The following is a 23,564-nucleotide window of genomic DNA, read 5'->3' as shown; positions in this document are numbered from 1 at the left end:
AAAAATGGACCTCCAAAAAAAAAAAATGGACCTCCAAACTCTTCTGCTATTGGATTCCCTCTGACCAGGTCAAATCCCATCTCCTCTGTTATAACGCCTGTAAGATTACCTGAACGTTTACATGATTACATGAACGTTGTGATGACCCCCCAAAGCCATTCCTCTTTTCTTTCTCACTGGCCCAGTTTTCCATGTGAGAACCATACCTTCCCCATGTGGGAAGAAGCCTAACTCCATATATATATATATATATTTCTCCTATAGATATCTGTACAATCTGTACAATATCTATCTGTACAATGACTTGTCTATAGTCATGGCTAAACAAACCCATTTATTAAAGAAACAAATGAGTCTTTTAAGGCTGAGTAAATTTCAGTGGTTATAGAGTTAATTTTGGTCAAAGGATTTACCTTATTTCTACGAAAAATTTATAGTGTGGTTTAAAATTCTTTTATAAATATAAAAACTCAAACATAAAACTCTTAGAAGAAAACATAAGGGTAAATATCCATGACCTTGAATTAGGCACTAGGACACTAAAAGCAGAACAGTAAGACAAAAAAATAGATAAATTGGACTTCATCAAAACTGAAGACTTTTGTCCATCAAAGGATATTATCAATTAAGTGAAAAGGCAATCTACAGAATGGGAGAAAGTATTTGCAAATCATATATCTGAGAAGGATCAGAGTACATAAAGAACTCTTACAGTTCCAAGATAAAAAGAGAAACAACCCAATTTTTTAAATGGGCAAAGCGATTGAGTAAGCTTTTCTCCAAAGAAGATTTACAAATGGCCAACGAGCACATGAAGAGATGCTCAGAATCATTAGTCGTTAGGGAGATGCAAGTCAAAACCACGAGACACCACTTCATACTCACCAGGATGGCTATAATCACAAAAGTAGAAAACAGGTGTTGGCAGGGATACGGAGAAATTGGAATACCTGTGCATTGCTGTGGGAGTATAAAATGGTTCAGCCGCTATGGAAGACTGGCAGTTCCTCAAAAAGTTAAACCCAGATCAACCACACGACCCAGCAATTCCACTCCTCAGTATATATCTAAAATAATGGAAAAGTAGGTACTGAAACAAATACATGTACACACATGTTTATAGCAGCACTATGTACAAGTCAAAAAGTAGAGACCACCCAAATGTCTATCAGTGGATGAATGGGGGTATATCCCTACAGTGGAATGTTATTCAGCCATGAAAAGGAATGAAGTAGTGACACATGCTATAACATGTATGAACCTCATACTAAGTGAAAGAAGACAGAGACAAAGCTCATGTATTGTATGATTCCATCCCATTTATAGGAAATATCTGGTGTAAATCCATAGAGAAAGCAGATTAGTGGTTGCTGGGGGCTGGGAAGACAACAAATGGAGAGTAACTGCTTAATGGGTACTGAGTTTCTTTTTGGGGTGATGGAAACGTTTTGGAACTACATAGAGGTGGTGATTGTACAACATTGTTAATGCACTAAATGTTACTAAATTGTTCACTTTAAAATGGTTAATTTTATGTTATGTGAATTTCATCTCAACCACATCCAAAAATCTTATATGAGTGAGTCAGTAGGAGCAAAACATACTGACATGCATTTAATACTCAGCTATGAAGTAGTTTTCAAAATTGAATAAATAAATACCTGGATTCTCAGCTAAACTTTCAGTATTGATATGGCAGAAGGCAGTGTTACCCAAAGTGTGGGTTGTGTTCTATTGATGGCAGGTAAGACGGACAAGGCTTTAAATAACATTGCCTTGCATAGTGAGAAATTTAATTTCTTTACTGAGATTTCAGTCACCTTTTAGTCCATGTGAATGTATCAATGACAGTCTCAATTTGGTGCTAGGATGTTTGCTGTTAGTACATTTAATGTCTCTAATACAAGCTAATCTCCCTTTACAACAAAGAGAGAGCAGGCTTCAGGCTCAGAGCCCTCTGGGCAATGTTATTCTGGCGGTTTTAATATCATTGTTTTCAGTGTGTTCTCTTTTACTTTTATCTTCTGTTTATGTCATGTGACATCTGTTTTCTACTTTAGTGACTTTCATTCTGCTTTACATAGTGATGCAAAATTTCCTCTTTAGATTGATTTAAGTAGAAATGTGAGTCAGTAATAATATAAATGGTATGAAGATTTAAGGGATAAAGTAGAACCCAGATGATAAATAGGACACAACAGCATAAAGACACATTCTCTAGATTTCGAATTTAAGGACCTGAGTCTCTCCCTACCCAGGCAACTCCAGACACATCACTTAGCCCCTGTGCTACTGTTCCTGCCTGCCTCAGAGAGCTTTTATGGCAAGTGCTTTACAAATGTAAATTATTGTTATTAAATTACTGTTTATGTTGAGTATTGCCTGATCTCAGGGCTGCATTTCCCAGAATCCTTTGCCAGCAAGTTCTGATAAGGTTTAGGTTCTGCCAGTGAGATGCACTCGGGATTTGGACAGCATAAGGATGGTGCCATTCTTCCTCCAGGAGTGGCTGACACGAGGGTTTGATAGACATAAATTTTTGCAGTGAAGCCAGGCACCAAAGAGTGTCCCTGACAGTCACCAGCTTCTAAGCTGCAGGGCAGCTGTGACATTGGCCATGGTTTCCTGTCATTTCCTGCAAGTTCTGATCTCTGGGTGCAGCAGCTTCCTGACATTGGGTCCACAGCTGATGTGGAATAACCTGAAAGTTAGTGGAGGGTCACTCTCAACCTTCACCCATGCACTCCTTCCAAAGCCTTTGTACACATCTGATTTCATGGGTTAAATATTCAATATCTTTCTGCTGGTAATACCTTGAGTAGTTTCTTTTTCCCTCACTGAATCCTAACTGAGATATTATTTATTTCATTGAATTTATGAAAAGCTTACGTTTAATAATAATACAATAAGAGTGAACATTTTTTGAGTGTTTACTGCTAGTCATTGGGCTAAGCATTCTGCATGCATAATCTCACTTAGTCCTCTAAGTCAACACTATGAGGTAGTTTCTATTGCTGTCCTCATTCTGCAGGGGAGAAAACTGAGGCAGAGGGTTGCACACTAATCCAGGTCTCAGAGGTGGCCAGTGGTGGAGTTGGGGTTTGAACTCGGGCTGTCTGAATCCAGAGATTCCTCAATGACTCTGCGGTAGACTGCCCTTCCCCCTGCAAAAAAAGTTTACTTTATGCCATCAATAAAGTCAACTTCAGGTCTGAAACAAGAAGTTTCCATTTCAAGGGTGACACAGCACATATACTGCATGTTACTTGAGGCGGGCAGCATAAGCGGGGTCTGGGACGGGACCTTGTAATCAAACACACTAATTGTTCTGTGATGAAGTGAGTGTTCATATGAAATAAGGTAAAGACCATCATAAATAGCCAAAGGGAAGTTCAGTTGCTACCCAATGAGTTTAGATGGCAAATTATTTAGGAAAAATACTTTTGGTTTTCAGAGCTTTGTGGATTTCAAAATTACAGGTTAGGAATTACGGACCTGAATTTTTTTTTTTTGGCTGCCCCATGCGGCTTGTGGGATCTCAGTTCCCTGACCAGGGATTGAACCCGGGCCCTCAGCAGGGAAAGCGTGGAATCCTAACCACTGGACTGCTAGAGAATTCCCCTGGACCTGCATTTTTAATAAAGTATTAGCCAATAGAAAAGATAAACTGAGCAGATAAAAAAAATTTTTTTCCATCTATTGTCTTATTTTAAATGAGTCTTTGGTCTGGCTCCTTGTGACCACTCCTTCTTTCCTTTTTAAGCCAAAGCATGTGGACAAAGACTATTGCATATCTATTTAAGTCAAATGTAATTGTGAGTATATTTACTTTGCAGACACCGGAAGGTTAAGGTCACTGTGTTCTTTCACAGCACCCAGCAACATGACCCCACTTCAAAGGAAAGAACCAGACAAAATCAGCAACTTAGTAGCGAAAAGCGTGCTCGGAATACGTTAGGATCTCTTCCAGCTCCCCTCATTCTTCTACAACTGGACCTTCTAATACAGCATTTCTACTAATCTTGATAAAGTTATTTACTTATTAAGGTTTTAGCTAAAGTATATCTAAGTATAGCTTTCACATTTTATTTTTAATCAATTTATTCCAGTTATCTGTAAGTGGGTAAAAAACCACCCTAAACTCAATGGCTTAAAATAATTCATTATTGCTCTCCTGGTTCTATGGGTTCTGTGGGTTGACTGAGATGTCCTCATTTGGGGTTTCTCATGGGGTTGCACAGTTGGGGCTCAAGACATCTTGAAGGCTTGACTGTGCTGGATGTCCAAGATGGGGCACCCACGTGACTAGCAGTCGATGCTGGGGGCTCAGCCAGAGTTGTCATTAAGACCACCTATGTGTGGCCTCTCCGTGTGGCTTGGGCTTCTTTCAGCATGATGGCTGAGCTAGGAGGGAGCCCATCAAAGATAAATATTCCAGAGACCCAGGTGGAAGCAGTAAGACATCTTATGATCTAGCCTTAGAAATCACTTAACATCACTTCCACCTGATTATTTTTGTCAACAGTGAGTCACAGGTCCAGCCCAGATTCAAGAGGAGGATAGTATAAAAGGATGTGGATAGCGGAGGCATTTTTCATTGGGGGGTCATCTTTGAAATCCAGCTCTCAGACAGTGTATATAGATTTATGTGTACAGAGTTTAAAAGTAAATTCAAAAATCACAGACACAGAGGCAAAAGTTTTATCGCCCTGCAACGGAGACAAAAATGCCTTGAAATTGTACTTCAATTTTTTTCAATATCTTAGAATACTTTTTAACACAACTCTTCTTGATGAGACAAATAAAAAACAAATAAATGTCATGAATGATATCTAAAAGGTGGTCAAACAGAGAGTTGAAGTATGGAAACTCTAAGTTGAGCAGACAGAAGGAATTCTCTAAAGCTATAAAAACATAAGGAGATGCTTTTCAAATGCTATGACATCATTATCGGTCTCTGGCAAACCATGACAGCCATTCTGGTGTGTAATCAGGAGCAGGTTGGCTTGTGAACCAAAGAGCAGAGGAGATAATGAGAGGCAGCCTTTGTAGTTGAAAACAAATCATTCCTACATTTTTTCCCCTTTGAGTCACAAACCCTTTGGAGCACATGGGAAAGTTAGGAAATATTTTGCCCAGAAAATAAATGTATTTTTTAAAATTGAAGTATAGGTGATGTACAATATTATATAGGAAAAATGTATATTTGTATACCTTTGTTCCTTCATTCTTTCCTCCCTCTCTCCCTTCCCCCTTTCCTCCTTCCCTTCCTTCATTCCTTCTACAATTATGTAGAGAAAGCTCATTCTGTATCAGACACTGATTTGGACTAAGGGATAAAGTAGGGAAGAAGACAGATCCATTCCCCAGTCTCACGGCATGTCCATTTTTAAGATAGACAGAAAAAACCCAAGTATACCAGTAAAAAAACAAGAGGACCCCAGATAGTTATAAGGAACAAACTGTGTACACAGCAACTTGCATACAATTTTATGGGGTTCACAGTCGTGCCATGGACTCTCCTTCCTTGCTGTGCAATCAATAACTTCTCTTTTAAACCAAAGGATAACTTTTCAGTATGAGCATTGTGGATGTGGTTGTTGATTAGTCGTGGCTTTTTCACTTATACTGGGTACACAGGTGTTGACTGGCCTGAGTTGTGTTCAACAATGAAGCACAATTATGCACAGTGTCACTGGAGCTGACTTTCCTAACCAATGGGAGAGCATTGGCTCCTTATGAGATTTCAGAAAGTACTACTGCTGGTGAGCATGACAGTGTGCACTGCAAGGCTTTCCACAGGTTTACTAAAAAAAAAAAAACTCCCCCCACTAAGGAGCTATCTGCTCTCCCTTATTTTAAAAAAATTAAATGGACCCAATAGCCATGGATTCACATTTCAAATTCTCAATTTACAGGAGACTCTAGGAACGCACCCTTTCATCCATATTCTGATGATAGTGAAGGACGTATGATTTGTTTTGGAGATTTTTTTCCCTCTATGTCCTATGTTCTTCTGTTCTCACCACAAATTGTACTTCTGGCCTTAGTTACTATGGCATCCTGAGGATTTAAACATATACTTTTACCTTTGGCAACATTTTAAGTTTTTTTCATTAGCATAATGCATAACTTTTGCAAAAATGAAATGCAAATATCCATCTATCTTATTCCATCATAATGTGTGAGACATAGTTCTAAACCTTTGTTTTTTGTTTTTGCAGTATGCGGGCCTCTCACTGTTGTGGCCTCTCCCGTTGCAGAGCACAGGTTCCGGACGCACAGGCTCAGCGGCCATGGCTCACGGGTCCAGCTGCTCCACGGCATGTGGGATCTTCCCGGACCGGGGCACGAACCCGTGTCCCCTGTATCGGCAGGCGGACTCTCAACCACTGCACCACCAGGGAAGCCCCTAAACCTTTGTTATTTTTGAAATATTTTAATTGGTAACATAAACTGTTCCTCCATACTTTTTTTTTTAAACTTTTTGGTGCTTTATGGATATCAAGCTTTTACACTTTCTTCAGTTAATATCTGAAATTTTACTGGAATGAATATAAAAGTGGAGTGAGCATAATCTAAATATAATTTTTAGGGGGTTGGTAAAGTATGCCCTGTGGGTCAAAGCCACCTATTTCCATGATAAATTTCTAGTGGAATACAGGCACACTTATTCTTTTACATATTGTCTATGGCTGCTCTCATGTTCATTATCTTTCCCCTTTAAGAAAAAGTTTGCCCATCCCTCATTTAGAGGAAAAATGATTCTATCTTTATTTGCTTGCTAATCATTGACATAAATTCTATATATTTATCATATGCCATAGATAAGTGAATTTGCGTGCCTACCGCGTGTCAAGCACTATGCTGGGGATATAAAGACAAAACTTTGTGTTTACTGTTTAACAATAGCTCCAAGACGGTTAATAAAAAAAAATTCTGGGAAGCCCCTAAAGGTATACCTAAGAACAAATACAGGTTTTATACTGAGGTGACACAATTCATTGGTGACACTTTGACTTGGGGAAAATGTGGGTTTTTCTTAACCTTAATCATGCTATTATTGTAGTATAAAATTGAGTCAGTGGTGCTCATAATTAGGTCCAAAGTAAAGTTTTCAAAAAATTACCCATAAAATTTATGGAAAAACATATCTGAAATTTCCACTTCGTTTTGCCAAATAAGCCTGGGGCTGAGGTTGTTCATCCAAAATCCCATTAACTCATTAACTAGTAACTCCGGGTTCTTGTTTATGATGTTTGCGAGGATGTCCCTTGAAGAACATCTCTTGCGTGTCTCTGTGGTCCCCAAGGCCTCCTGAAATGATGAGAGCACAGCCACAAATATGGTGATTTAATTCAATAAATGTTTATTGAGGGCCTACCATATGCAAAGCAATCTGCTGGTCCAGTGGGGGCTAAAAGGCTGTATGAGACGGGGCTCCTGCCTTTCAGAAATTCAAAATTTCCCAAGCTGGGGGATGGCTAATCAGAGCATTCCATAACCTTTGGAGAAGTGTCTTGAGTGTTGAAAAAGTTACCAATGTCCTGCTGTCCCGCCAGCTCCTGATCTGTTTTTACCCCAGTTCATTTCATATATCAAGCTATTTATGGCTTTGTTTTGTTTGCTTTTTGTTTTTGCCTGCACCGTGCGGGATGCGGGATCTTATCAATAGTTTCCTGACCAGGGATCGAACTCGTGCTCCCTGCAGTGGAAGCGTGGAGTCTTAACCACTGGACCGCCATGGAAGTCCCACTATTTTTGGATCAGGATCATTAAACACTGGTCTTCACAAATCTGGCTTAAATGTATGTAGGAAGACCCAAAGGGAAGTATATACATTGTATTTTCTTAAAGAGTGTACAAAGATCACAACATTTGTGAGCTAGAAGGAGAAGCCTTAGAGACCATTTGAGACCTAAACTTATGCAAGGTTCTCAAGGTTGCATCCTTTGGAAGAGGCCGTGACCCCGCCTCCTTCCTCCCCTCCTCTCCCATAGTGCACACAGCTCCCAGTTTCTTGGTGTCAGTTTTCAGCAGCTGGAAAGAGAGATAATAGCCACCATGCAGAGTTGCCAGCTTTAGTAATTCTAGTTCCTGGAATCAAGGACAGGAAGCCTTTTAGTTATTTGCACACCCTAACTTTGCTAGCTTCTAGTGAATAAATCATTTAACTGCCAGCTAATTACAGTATTGGAAAGTTTACATCATTCATCTTTTTATGGAACCTCTTGATGGACGATTCTGGAGATTAAAACTCTTGACAATTTCCATGATCTAAAAAAGGAAAGCTGACCTAGAGAAATATGGGACAAAAGATCAGCATTTCAGAAGTCTCAAGCAGCAATGGGATCTTACACAGTAGCCTATTTAAAGTGGTGCTGATTTGAACACTTAGATTAAGTTCCTGGAAAAAGACAGAAATGTGACTTTTGTCAGAAGCAGTGCCATTTTATTGAATGAATGATAATTTTGCACTTTCTAAGTACCATGCACTTGCTTCCAGGTAACAACCCTATGAGGCAGGTACTATTGTTATGCCGCTTTACAGATGAAGAAACTGAAGAAAGTGAGGCATAGGGAAAAAGTGTCCAAGGTCCTGACAGCTGGTCAGTAGTTGAGCCAGGAACGAAACACGTCCATCCCTCGACCTGCCAGTTGACACCAGCTGAAGCCGGTCGTTTTCGTGCAATGCCTCGAAGCCCCGTTCCAGGTCCTGGCTCTCCAGTGCCGCCCGGGCCGGCCCTCCCTCCCTCTGGGTTCCAGGCGACGCTTCTGGCCGCGCATCCGGGGGAACGGCGCCCGCACCCGGCAGCCCTGGCAGCGCGCCCCCGCGGCCGGCGGGAACGCGGGAGCTGCGCGCACGTGCCGCCGGGAAGAGGCCGACCGGGCCGCCCCAAGATGGCGGCGGCCGCGGCCGCAGCGGCGTCGGTTGGCAGCGGCCCGTGAGGCGGGCGGGGCCGGTGGCGCGGAGGCGGGGTCCCGGGCGAGCCGCCCTGGGAGGCGGGGGCCGTTTCCATAGCGGCGGCAGGAGGTGTCGCGCCGGGCAACTTCCTGGTTCCAGGGCTCGGCTTCGCCGGGATCCTCTTGGAAGGGAAACAATGGGGCGGAGGGCACTGCGGTAGCCGCCGCCGCGCCGGGACCTCCTGGGCCCCCGGGACTCCCCCCGCTGCCTCCGCCGACGGGACCGTCCGGAGGTAAGTTCATTTTCTCCTCTCCCTCCGCCAGAGGCCGGCGGCGGTGGGGCTCGGCGCGTTTCCTCCAGGCAGGGACTCGGAGTTGGCCCCGGGGAGCCGGACGCCGCCATTCCCGGCCCCGGGGGAGGTGGACGGAGCAGCGCTCCCCGTCCCCGCCCTCCAGGGGGACTGGCTCCGGAAACGAGCGCGGCCTGGAACCCCCTGGAACCTGGACGGCAGGGTGCTGCGGTGTGATTGGCAGGTTGGCGGGCGCGATTGGCAGGTTGGCGGGCGCGGGGTAGGGGCGCAGGGGGGCGTGCGGGGAGGGTTTGGCGGGGCCGGCGCGGGAGGGGACCTGCCGACCGGTGAAGGGGGTCTCTGGAAGGGTCGGAGGTCGGCCAGGTCCGCGGGGAGGGGAGACCCACAGCCTCTCCCTCCCCGCGAGCAAGTTTCGGTCCCCGGGAGACGTGTCTCCCTTGCAAGTTTCAGTTGCGTCCTCCAGAGTCCAAGTGGGCAGGACTGAGGCAAACTTCGTTCTTTTAAATTATTGCCTTCCTGCCGCGGGACTTCGTTTCGACTAGGCAAGGGGAGGATGGGGTGAATGAGGGCTTTGGAGAAGCTGGAAATCTCTGCGCCTTTGCAGAGTTTGCAAAATAGTTTGGAGCTCACAGCCGGGTGTTGGTGCGGCAGTTGTGATGCGGCAGAATGGTTACTCGCAGGTATTTTAATGCCAAGAAATGTGAAGAGTCTATGAATCCACGGGTGGACATTTCTAGAAATTGAAGATTAAAGTCTGCCCGCGCCCCCCTTCATTTTAATCCACGGATGCTTTTTAGTCAGTAGATTTCAACCTGAGTTAAATGAGTCCCTTACGGGACTGGGAAGGAGTTTTGAATTGGGGCAATACCCAGTCATTGGAAATAAGGTGACACATAGAAAAAAAGTGGGGACATGGTCTTAAATATTTTGTTTGTTGGAAGAAAGTGATTTCAAGCCTGTATTAATTCATTTATAAATAGAAGTAAGTCTTTGGGATAGATATTTAATGTTTCGTAGCACAGAGAAGTTGGACAAAACTTTAGATATGACCCTGGCCAACTCCCTCACATGTTGAATCTATGAGAAGTTCTGTTACAGGGAAGTCAGGGTACTTTTTTCTTTTGTGCAGTCATCTTAACAAGAATCAAATTAGCCAGCATCAAATGGACAGTGGTTTATTTGCTTTTATTTCTCACTCTGTCAGACCCGAAAATAAAGAAAAACGTTTCTGGGCTTGCTGTTTTTTTTATAGCAAAGTCTGTAAACATAGTCTAGTTTATTACTTAAAGTGGATGTTGTTGACCTATGTTATATTCCACATAGGTAACTGAAATATGTCAAAATATGAGAAAAAAGCTACACTAATAAAGGTATAAATTAATTTAAAAAGGAAAACCAGAGCCTTAATTCCAAGTACAGGTATTCTGAGTTAAGAGAAATTCCTTTGCTGATTACCTATTTAAAGAATCACTGAGGTGTCACAAGGGCATTCAAAGAAGCATCATTTCCCAAACATTAAGAACTTGGGCCCTGAGCCTTGCTGTTGGTGCCTACTTACTGTTTTTAGCTAGTCTGTCTGACTCTCTGGCATCCTTGTTTCTGGTGAGAATAGCTCATTACCAGTCGTAACATTGTTTTGACATGAAATAGCTCCTCTGGAGGACAGCTGCCATTGGTTAAACAAGCCAGTAAGTAGAAGTGTCGGCTTTGGCACCATCTGTTTTTTTAAAACATCTTTATTGGAGTATAATTGCTTTACAGTGGTGTGTTAGTTTCTACTGTATAAAAAAGTGAATCAACTATACATACATCCCCATATCTTGGCACCATCTGTTAATTGGCTGGTCATCCTTGGGAACCAAGACAACTTCCTGGCATGGCAGATCCAAGTTGGACTTCCAGTGCCAGGCAGAGGTTGTGTGTCAGGCTTTGCCTTCATGTTGCATCTCTCTCAGGTTACTGTTACCTTTTGTAGCTAGTGAAGATGGTGAAGATGAAAAAGAGGCCAGTAAATTTAAGCTAGTGGCAAGTTGTAATGAAACAAAATTACTTTGATTTGTAAATGCTAGGAATGTTAAGGCAGTTTGAAGCTGGCAAAAAAACTTAGCCACAATACCAAAACTTTAGGAATTGCTGCTTCAGTTAGAAAGTGGCAAGTGATTACATTTTCTGGTTTATGTTTGCAATTTCACTTCAACCATCCTTGTTTCGCTTTAGCACAATGGTATTGTTACACCAACAATACTCAGACCATTTATTCCCAGAAAGGTATAGTTTGTCCCTTCAGTGTGATTTTTGAAAGGCATATTGCATTGTTAGATATGATTTCCTTATATTTAGTGTCTCATTTTTTTTCCTTTAGAAAGTGTCTCAATTTGTACAGTGGAAGTCAATACAAAAATAATATACATTTGAAAGAAATATGACTTCTAGCACACTTCCTTATAGTACATGGGCATTAGAGCACGGGAATTAGAGTCATAAACTTGGAGTCTCAGCTGGTCTGGTCTCTGCCATTTCCAGGTTATGGTATTTCATGCAGATAACTTAATTTTTTAAAGCTTGTTTCTTTGTAAAATGGGGGGGGGGATCATAAATTCACACTTGTTTGTTTATTCAACAAATATTTCTTGAGTGCCTTATTGTATCCATGACCTTGTGTTAGGTACCTTGTTTTCAACAACAGGAGGGATCAGTCCTTTGAAGTAAAGTACAGGGAGCTATAAAACCTGTCACCAGGGAACCTAACTTGATTGGGAGTGGCAGGGCAAGCTGTCCTGAGGAAGTGGCTGGTAAGACCTGAAGGATGAGGAGAAGATGGCAGGTGGAAAGGGCAAGTGGGAGGGTGGGACACTTTGAGTATGAGAGAGAGCGCGTACACGGTCCCTGAAGAGAATGCTTGTGTGTTAGTTCCCTCTGTGGCACATACGCCACCACTGTTAGTTGTGGAGGGAAGGTAGGCTCTTGGCCCCGTGCTCGCATCATCTAAACCAGGTGAGAACAGAGGTGGCTCAGCCTTTGTAGAAAGGGAGTTAGTCTAGATGACTCTCACCTCGCTAGACTGGAGATGAGTCTGCATACTTTGTGTCTACTTTTATAACTCTGGCACCGGTTACTTGATAGTTCTTATATCTGTTAAGTGGTAAATAAAAGGTTCTTTGATTTCTTTAGCGAGATGCTGTATAATATGAGTGTAGTGTTTTGATTTAATTTTGATAGTATTTTCCCTTGGAAGAGCTTAGACCCCCCTTATTTAAAATATCTCCTCCTCACAAAATGCAAGTAGCAATCCACTGTAAAATTAAAAAAAAAATTAGTAAGTGGCAGGTAATTTCATTTGCTTATAGGACGCTCAAGAGTGACTCTGGAGTTTTATAGCTTGTTTGGTTAAGTATCTTTGGCTCTAAAGAGATTATTTAGTTATTCTCTGATAGAGGTATATGTTGCACCTGTGTCTTGCTGACATTGATACTAGTGTAGAAGAAGTTTTAATTTTATCCTGGGATTTCCCTTCACTGAATTAACAAGTGAATTAAAAAATATTAGAGCAATGTTTTTCATGAAATAAGTGAAAGAATATCATTTTAAGCTTCTTAATACATTAATTTTGGTTAGTACTATTATATAGATCAGTAATGGCAAATTAGTATTTTACTGCGGAACTAATGCAGCATTTATAAGCCAGTTGGTTCTCTGGATTTTTTGTTCCTGTTTCTTTTTGTTTGGCTTTTGGATGTTTTAATGCTTGTTAGCATATCTGCAGTTACATAAGAAAAGATAAGGTGAAATAAGACTTTGAAAAGTCAGTGACAATGGAAAAAAATGGAATAGATGTGGAGGTTAAAATTTACAAAGTTTAGGTATGTGAGTGGGGGCTAGATATTTCTGTGTATTTTGCTGATGGCTCATAAAAATGAATTGGCAGATAACTTGATATTAATGGTTAAAAATTAAGCATCTCACCTGTTCCATGTTCGTTTTCTCTTTCTAGATTTGTTTTGGATTGATTTTAAAAAATAATTATTCCATTTCCTCCTTTTTTATTAGCTTGGGATTATATATTCTTTTACTCTTTAGTATTTGCCTAAGAAACTCTAATCTTTTCTCTACTTATCAAAGTGTAGCATTAATTGAGACTTTCACGCTTTTGCCAGATAATGTTAAGGCCTTTAAAAACATGTAAGTCAATTTCTTTCCTATTTTTTGAACCTATTTCATTGTTATCATGTTTTTAAATGCATATATGTATTATACCCCAAAGACCTATTTCTGTTGTTTTGTACCATTATTATTCAGTTAGACTTAACTGTCTTTCTTTTCCTTTATTCCTTCTTGTGATACTGACCTTCCTTCTGAAACAATTTTCCATCTGCCTACAGAATACCCTTTAGTATTTTCTTTAGAGTGGATTTAGTGTTGAAAAATTTTCAGTCTCTTAGTTTGTCTAAGAATGTTTTTATTTCACCTACATTCTTGAAAGATACATTTTGCTAGGTATAGAATTATAGATTGGAGATACATACGTACATATATTTGTATATTAGTTCTTTGAAGAAGAGATTATTCTATAATCCTTATTTCTATTGAGAAGCAGCTTGTTTCTTTCTCAGGCTATTTTTAAGATTTTCTTTTTGTCTTTCAGATTTTATTTAAGATGATGTCCTCTCCCTCCCCCGCCCCTCACCCCCCCCCCTTCCTTTTCTTGCTTGGGCGTATACGTGTTAATGCTGTTACCTGATGTCTTTCATCAGTCTTGGGTAGTTTTCAGCTGTCATCTCTTAAAATATTGCTTCTCCCCATTTCTCATGCTTAATCTTTCTGGGACTTCGGTTCCAGTGTTAGGTCTCACTGACTCCACTGTGTATTTCACCTGTCTTCTAGGTTTTCTATTTTTTTCTTTTTTTCTGGACATTTTCTTCTGGCCTATCTTCCGGTTTACTAAGTTAGTCTTCATCTCTGTCTAATTTGGTCTTAAATGTGTTCATTCTCTGGGTTCTTAATTTTGGTTATTGTGTTTTTCATTCTAGAATATCAGTTTGGTTCTTTTTAAAATCTGCTATGCCGCTTTTATAGTTACTAATTCCCTATCAAAATGTTCAAGCTTTGCATATATCTCTGTGGACAGAGTAAGCATGTAACTCTGTCCCAGAGTCCTGCTGGTTTTTTCTGTCGTCTGGTATTTCTCAAGGAGTCTCATCTCCTTGTATGCCTGCTCATCTTTGATTGTGTACTGTTCATTGTATTTGAAAAATTATTTCTAGAAGTAATTATAGATTTAGATAAGGATTTTTCTGTTGCTTTTGCCAGGCACTTAGGATCACCTTGATCCAAATTGAGATTTTTTTTTAGCGTCTGTGCAAAGGCTGGTTTAGTTTACCTTTGTGTTATTCTTTCTTCTGGAATTCAGCTTTTTGAAGTCTTACTCCAAAGCACGGGATGGCTCCCTTGGTGGCTCTTGTACTCTGACATGTTGTCTTCCTAGGTTGCAAGGCTGCCTAAGTGCATTTTAGCCTCTCAGGCACCTCCCTTGATTGGGCAAACACTTCCGGAAGGAAAGAAGCCCCAGGGTACCATGGTCCCCATTTTGGATTCCTCTTCTTAGACTGTGGCTGGTAATTCCTCATTATCTTGTTAGCTCTTTGATCGCCCCACCTCTCCCCACCTTTTAAAAATTAAGGTGTAATATACATATAATAATATGCACTAATCTTAAATGTATACCCTGAAGAATTTTTATAAATGTAATTAAGTATATAATCACACCCAGTTTAACGTATAGAATATTTTTGCCACCGCGGTAGGCTCTGTCACACTCCTTCCCAATCCATGCCACCTTCCTCCCTTACCTCAAGTAACAACTACTCAGTTTTCTCTCACCATAGAAGTTTTCTAGTTTTTCGTCAAAATGGTATCATACAATATGTACTCTCTTGTCTGGCTTGTTTCATTCAACATAGTATTTTATCAGTGAGATGCAGCTATGTTGTTGCAAGTGGCAGTAGTGTTTCTTTTTTATTGCTCTGCACTTTTTCTAGTTTACTGTGGCCTCAAAAAAAATTGCTTCAAAACTCAGTGACTTAAACAATGACAACATTTATGTTTGTCACAAAACTGCAGTTTGGGCAACGCTTGTCTCTGCTTCATTTAGTTTCAAGTAGGGCAGCTCGAAGGCTGGGCCTAACGTTATTTGAACGTTTGCCCCCACAGCTGGTGGTTGATGATAGAGCATCTTAGGTGGCCTGAGTTTGTCACTGGGTGGTGGCCGGTTGCCAGGGCGGTCGTCCTGCACAGGCAGCCCAGGGAGGGGGGGATGTGGAGAGCCAGATGGACGCTAGATCACCTGTTAGGGACCGACCCAGGTTTAGAGAGAGCAGAAACCTGTTGATGAGAGATGCAAGGTTCTGGAACAACATGTGAGTTGAGAAATATTACAGTGACTGTTATTGGAAAATACTGTCTGTCATAGTAGTAACCTAACATACGAATGTATCACAATTTATTTCTCCATTCTACTTTTAATAGGCATTTGCATTATTTCCAGCTTTGGGCTGTTATAATAAAGCTGCTATGAACATTCTTATACATGTATTTTGTTGGACGTATGGACTCCTTTCTTTTGGAAGTATCCCTAGAAATGGAATTGTTGAGTAATAGGTAGATAAATATTTAGCTCTTGGAGTTACTACCAGTTTTTCAAAGTTGTTGTACCAATTTTTACCCTCTAATATTTTTAATAATTAAAAAATATACTTTATATATACATTTATATATATATATATTTTGGTCTAGGTTTTTGTCTTTAAGGTTGGTGTGTAATATGTGGTTTAGTTTTGTCGGAAATGCAGGTCCCTTATTTTGTCTTTTATGTAACTTTCATGTGTTTGTGTTTTACTTTCCCAGCTGATGATTAGTTATTAGAAAATAGAGGCTAAGTAGGATAATGTGGTTGTGAAGTAATAGACTCATTTTGAAAGCAGCATTTTAGAATATGTATTCAAATTAGTTACCATTAGTAGACTACATTAGTTGCTGAAGAGAAATTTCTTTTTAGAAATTGCTTTTTAGAGATATGAAACCCTATTCATCATCAATTTATATCACATTTTATTATCAGTTTGAATTCTAAGCTCCTTCACCAGACTTGCTTGGGAAATATTTTTCTTTTCTTTTCTTTTTTTTTTTTTTTTTAAGAAATATGCCCTTCCAGACATTTCACTATTTAAAAAAAATTAATTTATTTGTTTTAATTTTTGGCTGCGTTGGGTCTTCGTTGCTGCGCGCGGGGGCTACTCTTCGTTGCGGTGTGCGGGATACTCATTGCAGCGGCGTCTCTTGTTGCAGGGCACAGGCTCTAGGCGCGCTGGCTTCAGCAGTTGTGGATTGCGGGCTCCAGAGCACAGGTTCAGTAGTTGTGGTGCACAGGCTTAGTTGCTCCACGGCATGTGGGATCTTCGCGGACCAGGGCTTGAACCCATGTCCCCTGCATTGGCAGGCAGACTCTTAACCACTGCGCCACCAGGGAAGCCCAATATTTTTCTTTTACAAAAACTTTTTCCTACAAAGTTGATGATCTGCCATCACTGAGGATTGCCAAAAGAATATCATCTGGATTCTCCCTTTGAATTTAGAATTACCTTTGATTACTTCACTGTTAGTAGTCATCTTGACTTTCTTCCAAGTGCCCTTTGAATCTGCCATCCCCCCCGCTTTTTAAAACATAACCAACATTTTAGACCAGTTTTTTTCAGCTCATACTTGGTTTATTGCAATAATTTATTAATTGAGTCTACTTATAATGCTGAGGAAGTTAGAACCTTTCTTAGTTATCCATTGATCTAAAATTAGTTTTTAGGTCACAAACCTTACAGTGCTAGAAAGAGAACTTAAAAATTATGTTTCAATTCCTTTATTTTATAATAAGACCAAAAATGGATCCATGCTCATGCGTGTGTCAAATATATGAGATATTTAGTTTATGAAAGCATTTTTTTTTGTCATGCATAATCCCTTGACAGTCTTGAGTGGTAGCCAGGTTGAAAAAGCTAACTTCTCATTTTATGGATAAAGGAACCAAGGCTCAGAGAAGTGAAGTGACTTGATCTGCATTCCTAGAGCTGGTTAATGGCAGAGCTGGACCACTTTCATCTTGGACTTGCTGTATGTTGAGTGATTTTCTTACATTCTGCCATCAGCTTGCTGAATTCCAATTTTATTGACATCTTACATGAATTTTCCTCTTTTTACCTGTATACATTTACATTTTTTTGCCCATACATTTACTCATTTTAACTCAGTATAGGGCCTTTGCATGAGCTGAAGCCCTTGACTCCCATCTTCTTTAGGACTTTTGTCCTGACTATGTTCTGTTAACGGCAGGGTGGCTGGGATCAGGTTTGTCTCGATTGCTGTATCTCAAGCCCTTTGAGAAGTTTTTACGTGTTGTAGAGCTGAATTAGTATTTATTGAATGGATGGATGGATACATTCTTGTGTTTAGAATCCAACTAGATGTAAATTCCTTAAAGTTGAGCCTGGAATCCTGTCTACTTTTTAGTCCTCATAGTGTCTGCAGCAGTGCTTATATTATACTTAGCTGTATGTAATTTTTAATTGACTTTTTAAATGAAGCCAGGCCCCTGAAAATCAGAGATACTGTACCCTTCATTCTAGCTTTTATCTGTAGATCTCAGGCATTATGCTTAGTTCTGGTAGGATGTATCAAGTACGTTAGGCAAATGTGACATGTAAGCAAATTATAAGCTGCTTTTGAAAGGCCCTGCGTCTCTGTAGCTGAGATAGGAAAGGAAGCCTTGGGAAAGACATTTGTTTTCCTGATACCTAGAAGTTGACGCGTTGACCAGTGTAAAGCTACTAGAATTCGATAAGTCCTTCTGGAAACCTAACTTAAATTCTACCTGTAGAGGGGGAAATCAGACCTGGTTCTTATCTGATGCTTCATTAACATACACGTGTAAACAAGCCTAGGAAACCGAAGGATTTCTCATTTTGCCCATCTCCTTCTCTGATCTTATTAGCAGGAAGTACTTTGTTGATTGAGTGAGTGGGGTAAATAAACCTTCTACTCTACCTGGGATAGAAGATTTGCTTTACTTCTCTTGAGCAGGGAAAATACTGAAAGCCATGGGAATTCAGCATTGTGTTTCAGGGGGTGTAAACTGCAGAAAGAGCATTCTTTATAGAAAGCTCAAGAATTGTGAAAGTACAGTGGTGAGACCATCCATGTCAATGAATAATGACTTTAAATATTAACTAAAGTTTTCTTTATCTGGCATGAGAAGACAGTACCCTGGAATCTGCCCTGACATATTTATTTGAACTAATGAACTGTACATCTGAATTAAGAAGGGAAGGTACTAGAATTGCTAGGGTGTGAGTTCCACGAGGTTGGGGTATTTGTTTTGTTCGTGGCTGTGTATGCAGAGCCTAGAACGCTGTCTGGCTCATAATAGCTGCTCAGTAAATATTTATTGAATGAATAGTAAATTTTTATATTATCTGTTCATTTTAAATTTAAAAATTGAACATTAATCACTTTAAGTATTGGTTTATAAGCCTTTGGGGAAATACATTTAAGTTGGTTGAGGCATCATTTCTGATACTTCTTGCTGATTGTGAGAAAGTGGCACAAAGCACATTGGAGAGCATTCATTCACTCACTGTCATTAAATTTCTTTGCGATGTTTTTTAAATGGATGCATGAGACTCCATTACATATAAATTAACAATTCATTTAGTCAGTCCCTTATTATTGCACATTTAAGTTGTTTATACTTTTTTTTTTCTGTTACAAATAATGCTTCAATTAAGACAATTTTCTTAAGCTTTTTCTTGGGATGGTAGTTCAATGCATGGCAATTCAGCAAAACAGGACCTAGGAATTTCTACTAGAAAATGAACTTGTATTATACAGCTGTGAAGGTGAGATCAGAATCTTCAGTGATCAGATAGCTAAGAGCAGATGCACAAATGACACAGCTCTTTGGGAAGGCTAGCTGCTTCTACGTTTGGTTAATGTATAATCATCAGTTTTTTCATGTAAATTCCCTCTTGCATTTTATAGTGGACCTGGCTATCACTTGTATTTGTCTCTTTCTCTTAAAGAATAAGTGAGTCAGGGCTTCCCTGGTGGCACAGTGTTAAGAATCCGCCTGCCAAGGCAGGGGACACGGGTTTGAGCCCTGGTCCGGGAAGTTCCCACATGCCGCGGAGCAACTAAGCCCGTGTGCCGTAACTACTGAGCCTGCGCTCTAGAGCCTGCGAGCCACAACTACTGAAGCCCACGTGCCACAACTACTGAAGCCCACGCACCTAGAGCCCGTGCTCCGCAACAAGAGAAGCCACTGCAATGAGAAGCCCACACACTGCAACGAAGAGTAGCGCCCACTCACCACAACTAGAGAAAGGCCATGCGCAGCAATGAAGACCCAACGCAGCCAAAAATAAATAAAATAAAAAATAAATTAATTAATTAAAAAAAAAGAATGTGAGTCACTACAACTCTTTCCGTCTCTTAATTATGACTTAAAGATTATAAATGCATTTAACTCTTTTATACATGTGATTACTTAACATATGTTGTCAGTTTTATTTATAATCATTTCATTTCTGAATTTTGTTGGAAAAGTTTTGCTTTTTCATAATAAAATATATATTCATACGAAGGACTATATGTAATGTTATGTAAGGTCTAATAGAATGATATTTGTACTGTCCCCTCCCTCAGGTTAAGTGGTAGAATGCTAGCACTACCGTCTTGGCTCACACCTCCCTACAACTCCTCCTCTATCTTACTCCTGTCCCCAGAAACTCTGGGATCCAGCATTCTCTTGCTTTTCTTCTTCTTTTTTTTTTTTTTTGGCGGTACATGGGCCTCACTGCTGTGGCCTCTCCCGTTGCGGAGCACAGGCTCCGGATGCGTAGGCTCAGCGGCCATGGCTCACGAGACCAGCCGCTCTGCGGCATGTGGGATCTTCCCGGACCGGGGCACGAACCCGTGTGCCCTGCATCGGCAGGCAGACTCTCAACCACTGCGCCACCAGGGAAGCCCCACCCTCTTTTTAAAAAAAAATCGTGAATTATATACTTATTTCTGTTGTATCTTGCTTATTATCCTTAGTTTTACAATTTGAACTTGTTTTTATGGTAACTTTATCTGTGGAAATTCTTACGAGACCTGGGTTAAGAGTGCTTTCTCCCAGAGAAGAATTGCAATTGAGGACACTGTCAACCCAGGGCCACTTAATTTCTAGGCTTGAGATTTTCACAATGTACAAGTAGTATGGATTTGAACTTGATACCTGTGTGAAGGTTGGTTTTGGTTGCAAACTTCCAGGGAATAGTCCCCTTCTCCTCCCAAAACACCAATAAGCCTAGACGCAGGGGAGAATTTTTCTCTAGTCTCTGTTTGCGGTAGATTGTTTTTTCATAGTTTATTCTTTTTTATTGAAGATTTAGTTCTTCAGGGACCAGGCTTTAAGTGCTTATCTTTAGTCTGACTTCCCATGTTGTGTAGTATGAAGCTTTTGCTTTGTCCCATGCATGACTGTTAACACTGAAATCTCTTCAGCATTATCCAATAGAATTTTCCATGATAATGGAAATATTATATATCTGTGCTAATATGATAGCCAGTAGTCACCTTTGAAATGTGGCTAGTGTGACAAAGGAACTGAATTTTAAATTTTAGATGCTTTAAATTAATTTAAAATTAAAAAGCTACATGTGGCTAGTGGCTCAGTATTAGACAGTACAGCTTGGTTATAGGGGATTGTCCGTGCCTCTAGAGCAGTTGCTGGCATCATTGCCCACCTTCCACTCTCTATTTGTGCTCCTGTTTACTTTTTTGGTCTCTGAGGACATCCCTTAGTTGCTTGTGAGCTTTGCTATGCATTCAAAAGGATAATTCTTATATTTTTATCAAGCATTTTTAGGTGTCATGTAGCAAAAGGGTTCTCAAGCCGTTTGGACACAAGAATTGCAGAAAGGGAAGTCTCTTACAGCTTTATTTTATTAGTTAGTGAAGTACTTATCTATTTTTTTTTTTAAAGAAGATGTTGGGGGTAGGAGTTAGTTTATTTATTTATTTTTGCTGTGTTGGGTCTTCATTGCTGTGCGAGGGCTTTCTCTAGTTGTGGCAAGCAGGGACCACTCTTCATCGCGGTGTGTGGGCCTCTCACTATTGCGGCCTCTCCCGCTGCGGAGCAGAGGCTCCAGACGCGCAGGCTCAGTAGTTGTGGCTCACGGGCCTAGCCGCTCTTCAGCACGCGGAATCCTCCCAGACCAGGACTCGAACCCGTGTCCCCTGCATTAGTAGGCAGACTCTCAACCACTGCGCCACCAGGGAAGCCCTGAAGTACTTATCTTGAATGATAAACATTGGAAAGTTCATAGCAGAGTGGTGGGAATTCTTTAGATAGAAACTGACCGTGAAATTAAAAATTATGAGAAAGAATTAATTAAATAATTACTTTGTCCTTATTCTACAAAATTTTTAAAGATGATAAAAATAGAACTGTGGGTAAAGTTTTTAAAGTCTTACGCATAATCTTCAGCTTCTTGGTGTCAGTGTTTTATGTATACAAGAGTGCATGAATGAAAAAGTATACACGTATTTAGAAGGAAAAATATTTTGAAAATGGATGGAAATAAACCAAATGAGTTTAAGAGATCATAGTGAATGTTGGTATTGGGGGAACAGCTAAATCGTCCTGGATTTAGCAGGAGCGTGTGTTAGTAATTTAGTTGTAGGGATTTTTTAAAAAATCTAAGTAATGAGTCCTAGCTATTTCTCACGTAGACACTTCTTTTTCTCTTATAGCCAAATATTAGAAACATGCAGTTGGTTTTTAGTATTTATGAATTAAAAAGTCTAAATTCTTTGTAATTTCTGTTACTTCAGGATTTGCTTACCCTTTCGAAACCATAGGTAACTGATTCTTTTTTTACGTTTCTATTTCTTATTGTAGTAAAATACACGTAAGATTTACCATTTTAACTATTTTAAAGTGTACAGTTCAGGTACATTAAGTACATTCACATTAATGTACAGCCATCACCATTCATCTCCAGAACTTTTTTCATCTTCCCAAAATGAAACTCTTCACCCATTAAACACTAACTCCCCATTTTCCGTTCCTCCAGCCCCTGGCAGCCACCATTCTACTTTCTGTCTGTGTGAATTTGACTTCTCTAGGTCCCTCATACATGTGAAATCATAGAGTACTTGTCCTATTATGACTTGCTTATTTCACTTAGCATAATATCTTCAAGATTAAATTTGATTTTTTAAAATTATAATTTGTGATGAGATTAAAAATGGAGATTACATTAGCTTTTAGTAGAGATTGGGAATCTTTGTGTATTTTCTTTGTAGAAGTTATTGTACAATGAAATAAATTAATGTTAATTTGATCTCCAGACAGAATATCATTAGAAACAATAGAATGTGCTACTGTATGTTGTGGTTTATAATTCTATTAAATTTAAGTTTTAAAATAATTTAAAAGTGGGACTTTTGAGCTAGTTTTAGAATAGATGATCTGGTGTTATAAAACCAGAAATCCTTTTAAATACTTCCGTAGGTTTTAACTGACTAAAAGTGACAGGAGGGACTTCTCTGGTGGCACAGTGGATAAGACTCTGCACTCCCAATGCAGGGGGCCCGGGTTTGATTCCTGGTTGGGGAACTAGATCCCACATGTGTGCCACAACTAAGAGTTCGCATGCCACAACTAAGGAGGCCACGTGCTGCAACTAAGGAGCCGGCAAGCTGCAACTAAGGAGCCTGTGAGTCGCAACTAAGGAGCACCCCTACTGCAGTCAAGACCCAGCGCAACCAAATAAATAAACTAAATAAAAATAAATATTAAAAAAGTGGGCTTCCCTGGTGGCGCAGTGGTTGAGAGTCCGCCTGCCGATGCAGGGAACGAGGGTTCGTGCCCTGGTCCGGGAGGATCCCACATGCCGCGGAGTGGCTGGGCCTGTGGGTCATGGCCGCTGAGCCTGCGTGTCCAGGGCCTGTGTGCTCCGCAATGGGAGAGGCCACAGCAGTGAGAGGCCCGCGTACCGCAAAAAAAAAAAACCCCAAAAAACAAAACAAAACAATAAAAAAAGTGACAGGGATTATTTTTAGGTCATGTTTAGTGCCTGCAGTAAAGAAAAGGATATGGTGGAGTTTCTTTCCTTTAACTGATCCTTGAGTTCCCTGTCAGGATGGGTGTCAGCGGGCCTAAGGAGGCCTGCTGTAGCATTACCACTTGTGCATATCAAGTGTTATCACAAAAGTTGGAGGAACCACTTGAAAGAACCCATAGTAGGTTAGCATGAGGAT

The 23,564-nt window shown here is 40.4% G+C and overlaps 1 protein-coding gene across 11 annotated transcripts in view; it reads left to right on the top strand.

The window, feature by feature from the left end:
* USP6NL (USP6 N-terminal like) overlaps positions 1 to 23,564 on the top strand; it is a 187,142-nt gene that overhangs the window by 34,423 nt on the left and 129,155 nt on the right. For 2 of the 11 annotated variants that reach the window (XM_019933247.3, XM_033852354.2), the window contains exon 1: positions 9,062 to 9,197. The exons of 4 other annotated variants lie outside the window; for them this stretch is intronic. The gene's annotated coding sequence lies outside the window, so the exon portion shown is untranslated. Of the gene's footprint in view, positions 1 to 9,061; positions 9,198 to 9,304; positions 9,460 to 19,700; positions 19,719 to 23,564 lie in introns of those variants that run through there. 5 more of the 11 variants (XM_019933244.3, XM_033852355.2, XM_019933246.2 and 2 more) reach the window with 3 other exon arrangements.

The sequence above is a fragment of the Tursiops truncatus genome, chromosome 2 (genome assembly GCF_011762595.2).
Source record: "Tursiops truncatus isolate mTurTru1 chromosome 2, mTurTru1.mat.Y, whole genome shotgun sequence".
NCBI classification, from domain to species: domain Eukaryota; kingdom Metazoa; phylum Chordata; class Mammalia; order Artiodactyla; family Delphinidae; genus Tursiops; species Tursiops truncatus.
The sequence above is the reverse complement of the archived record's forward strand: the minus strand, read 5'-3'. Positions and strand labels throughout refer to the sequence as shown.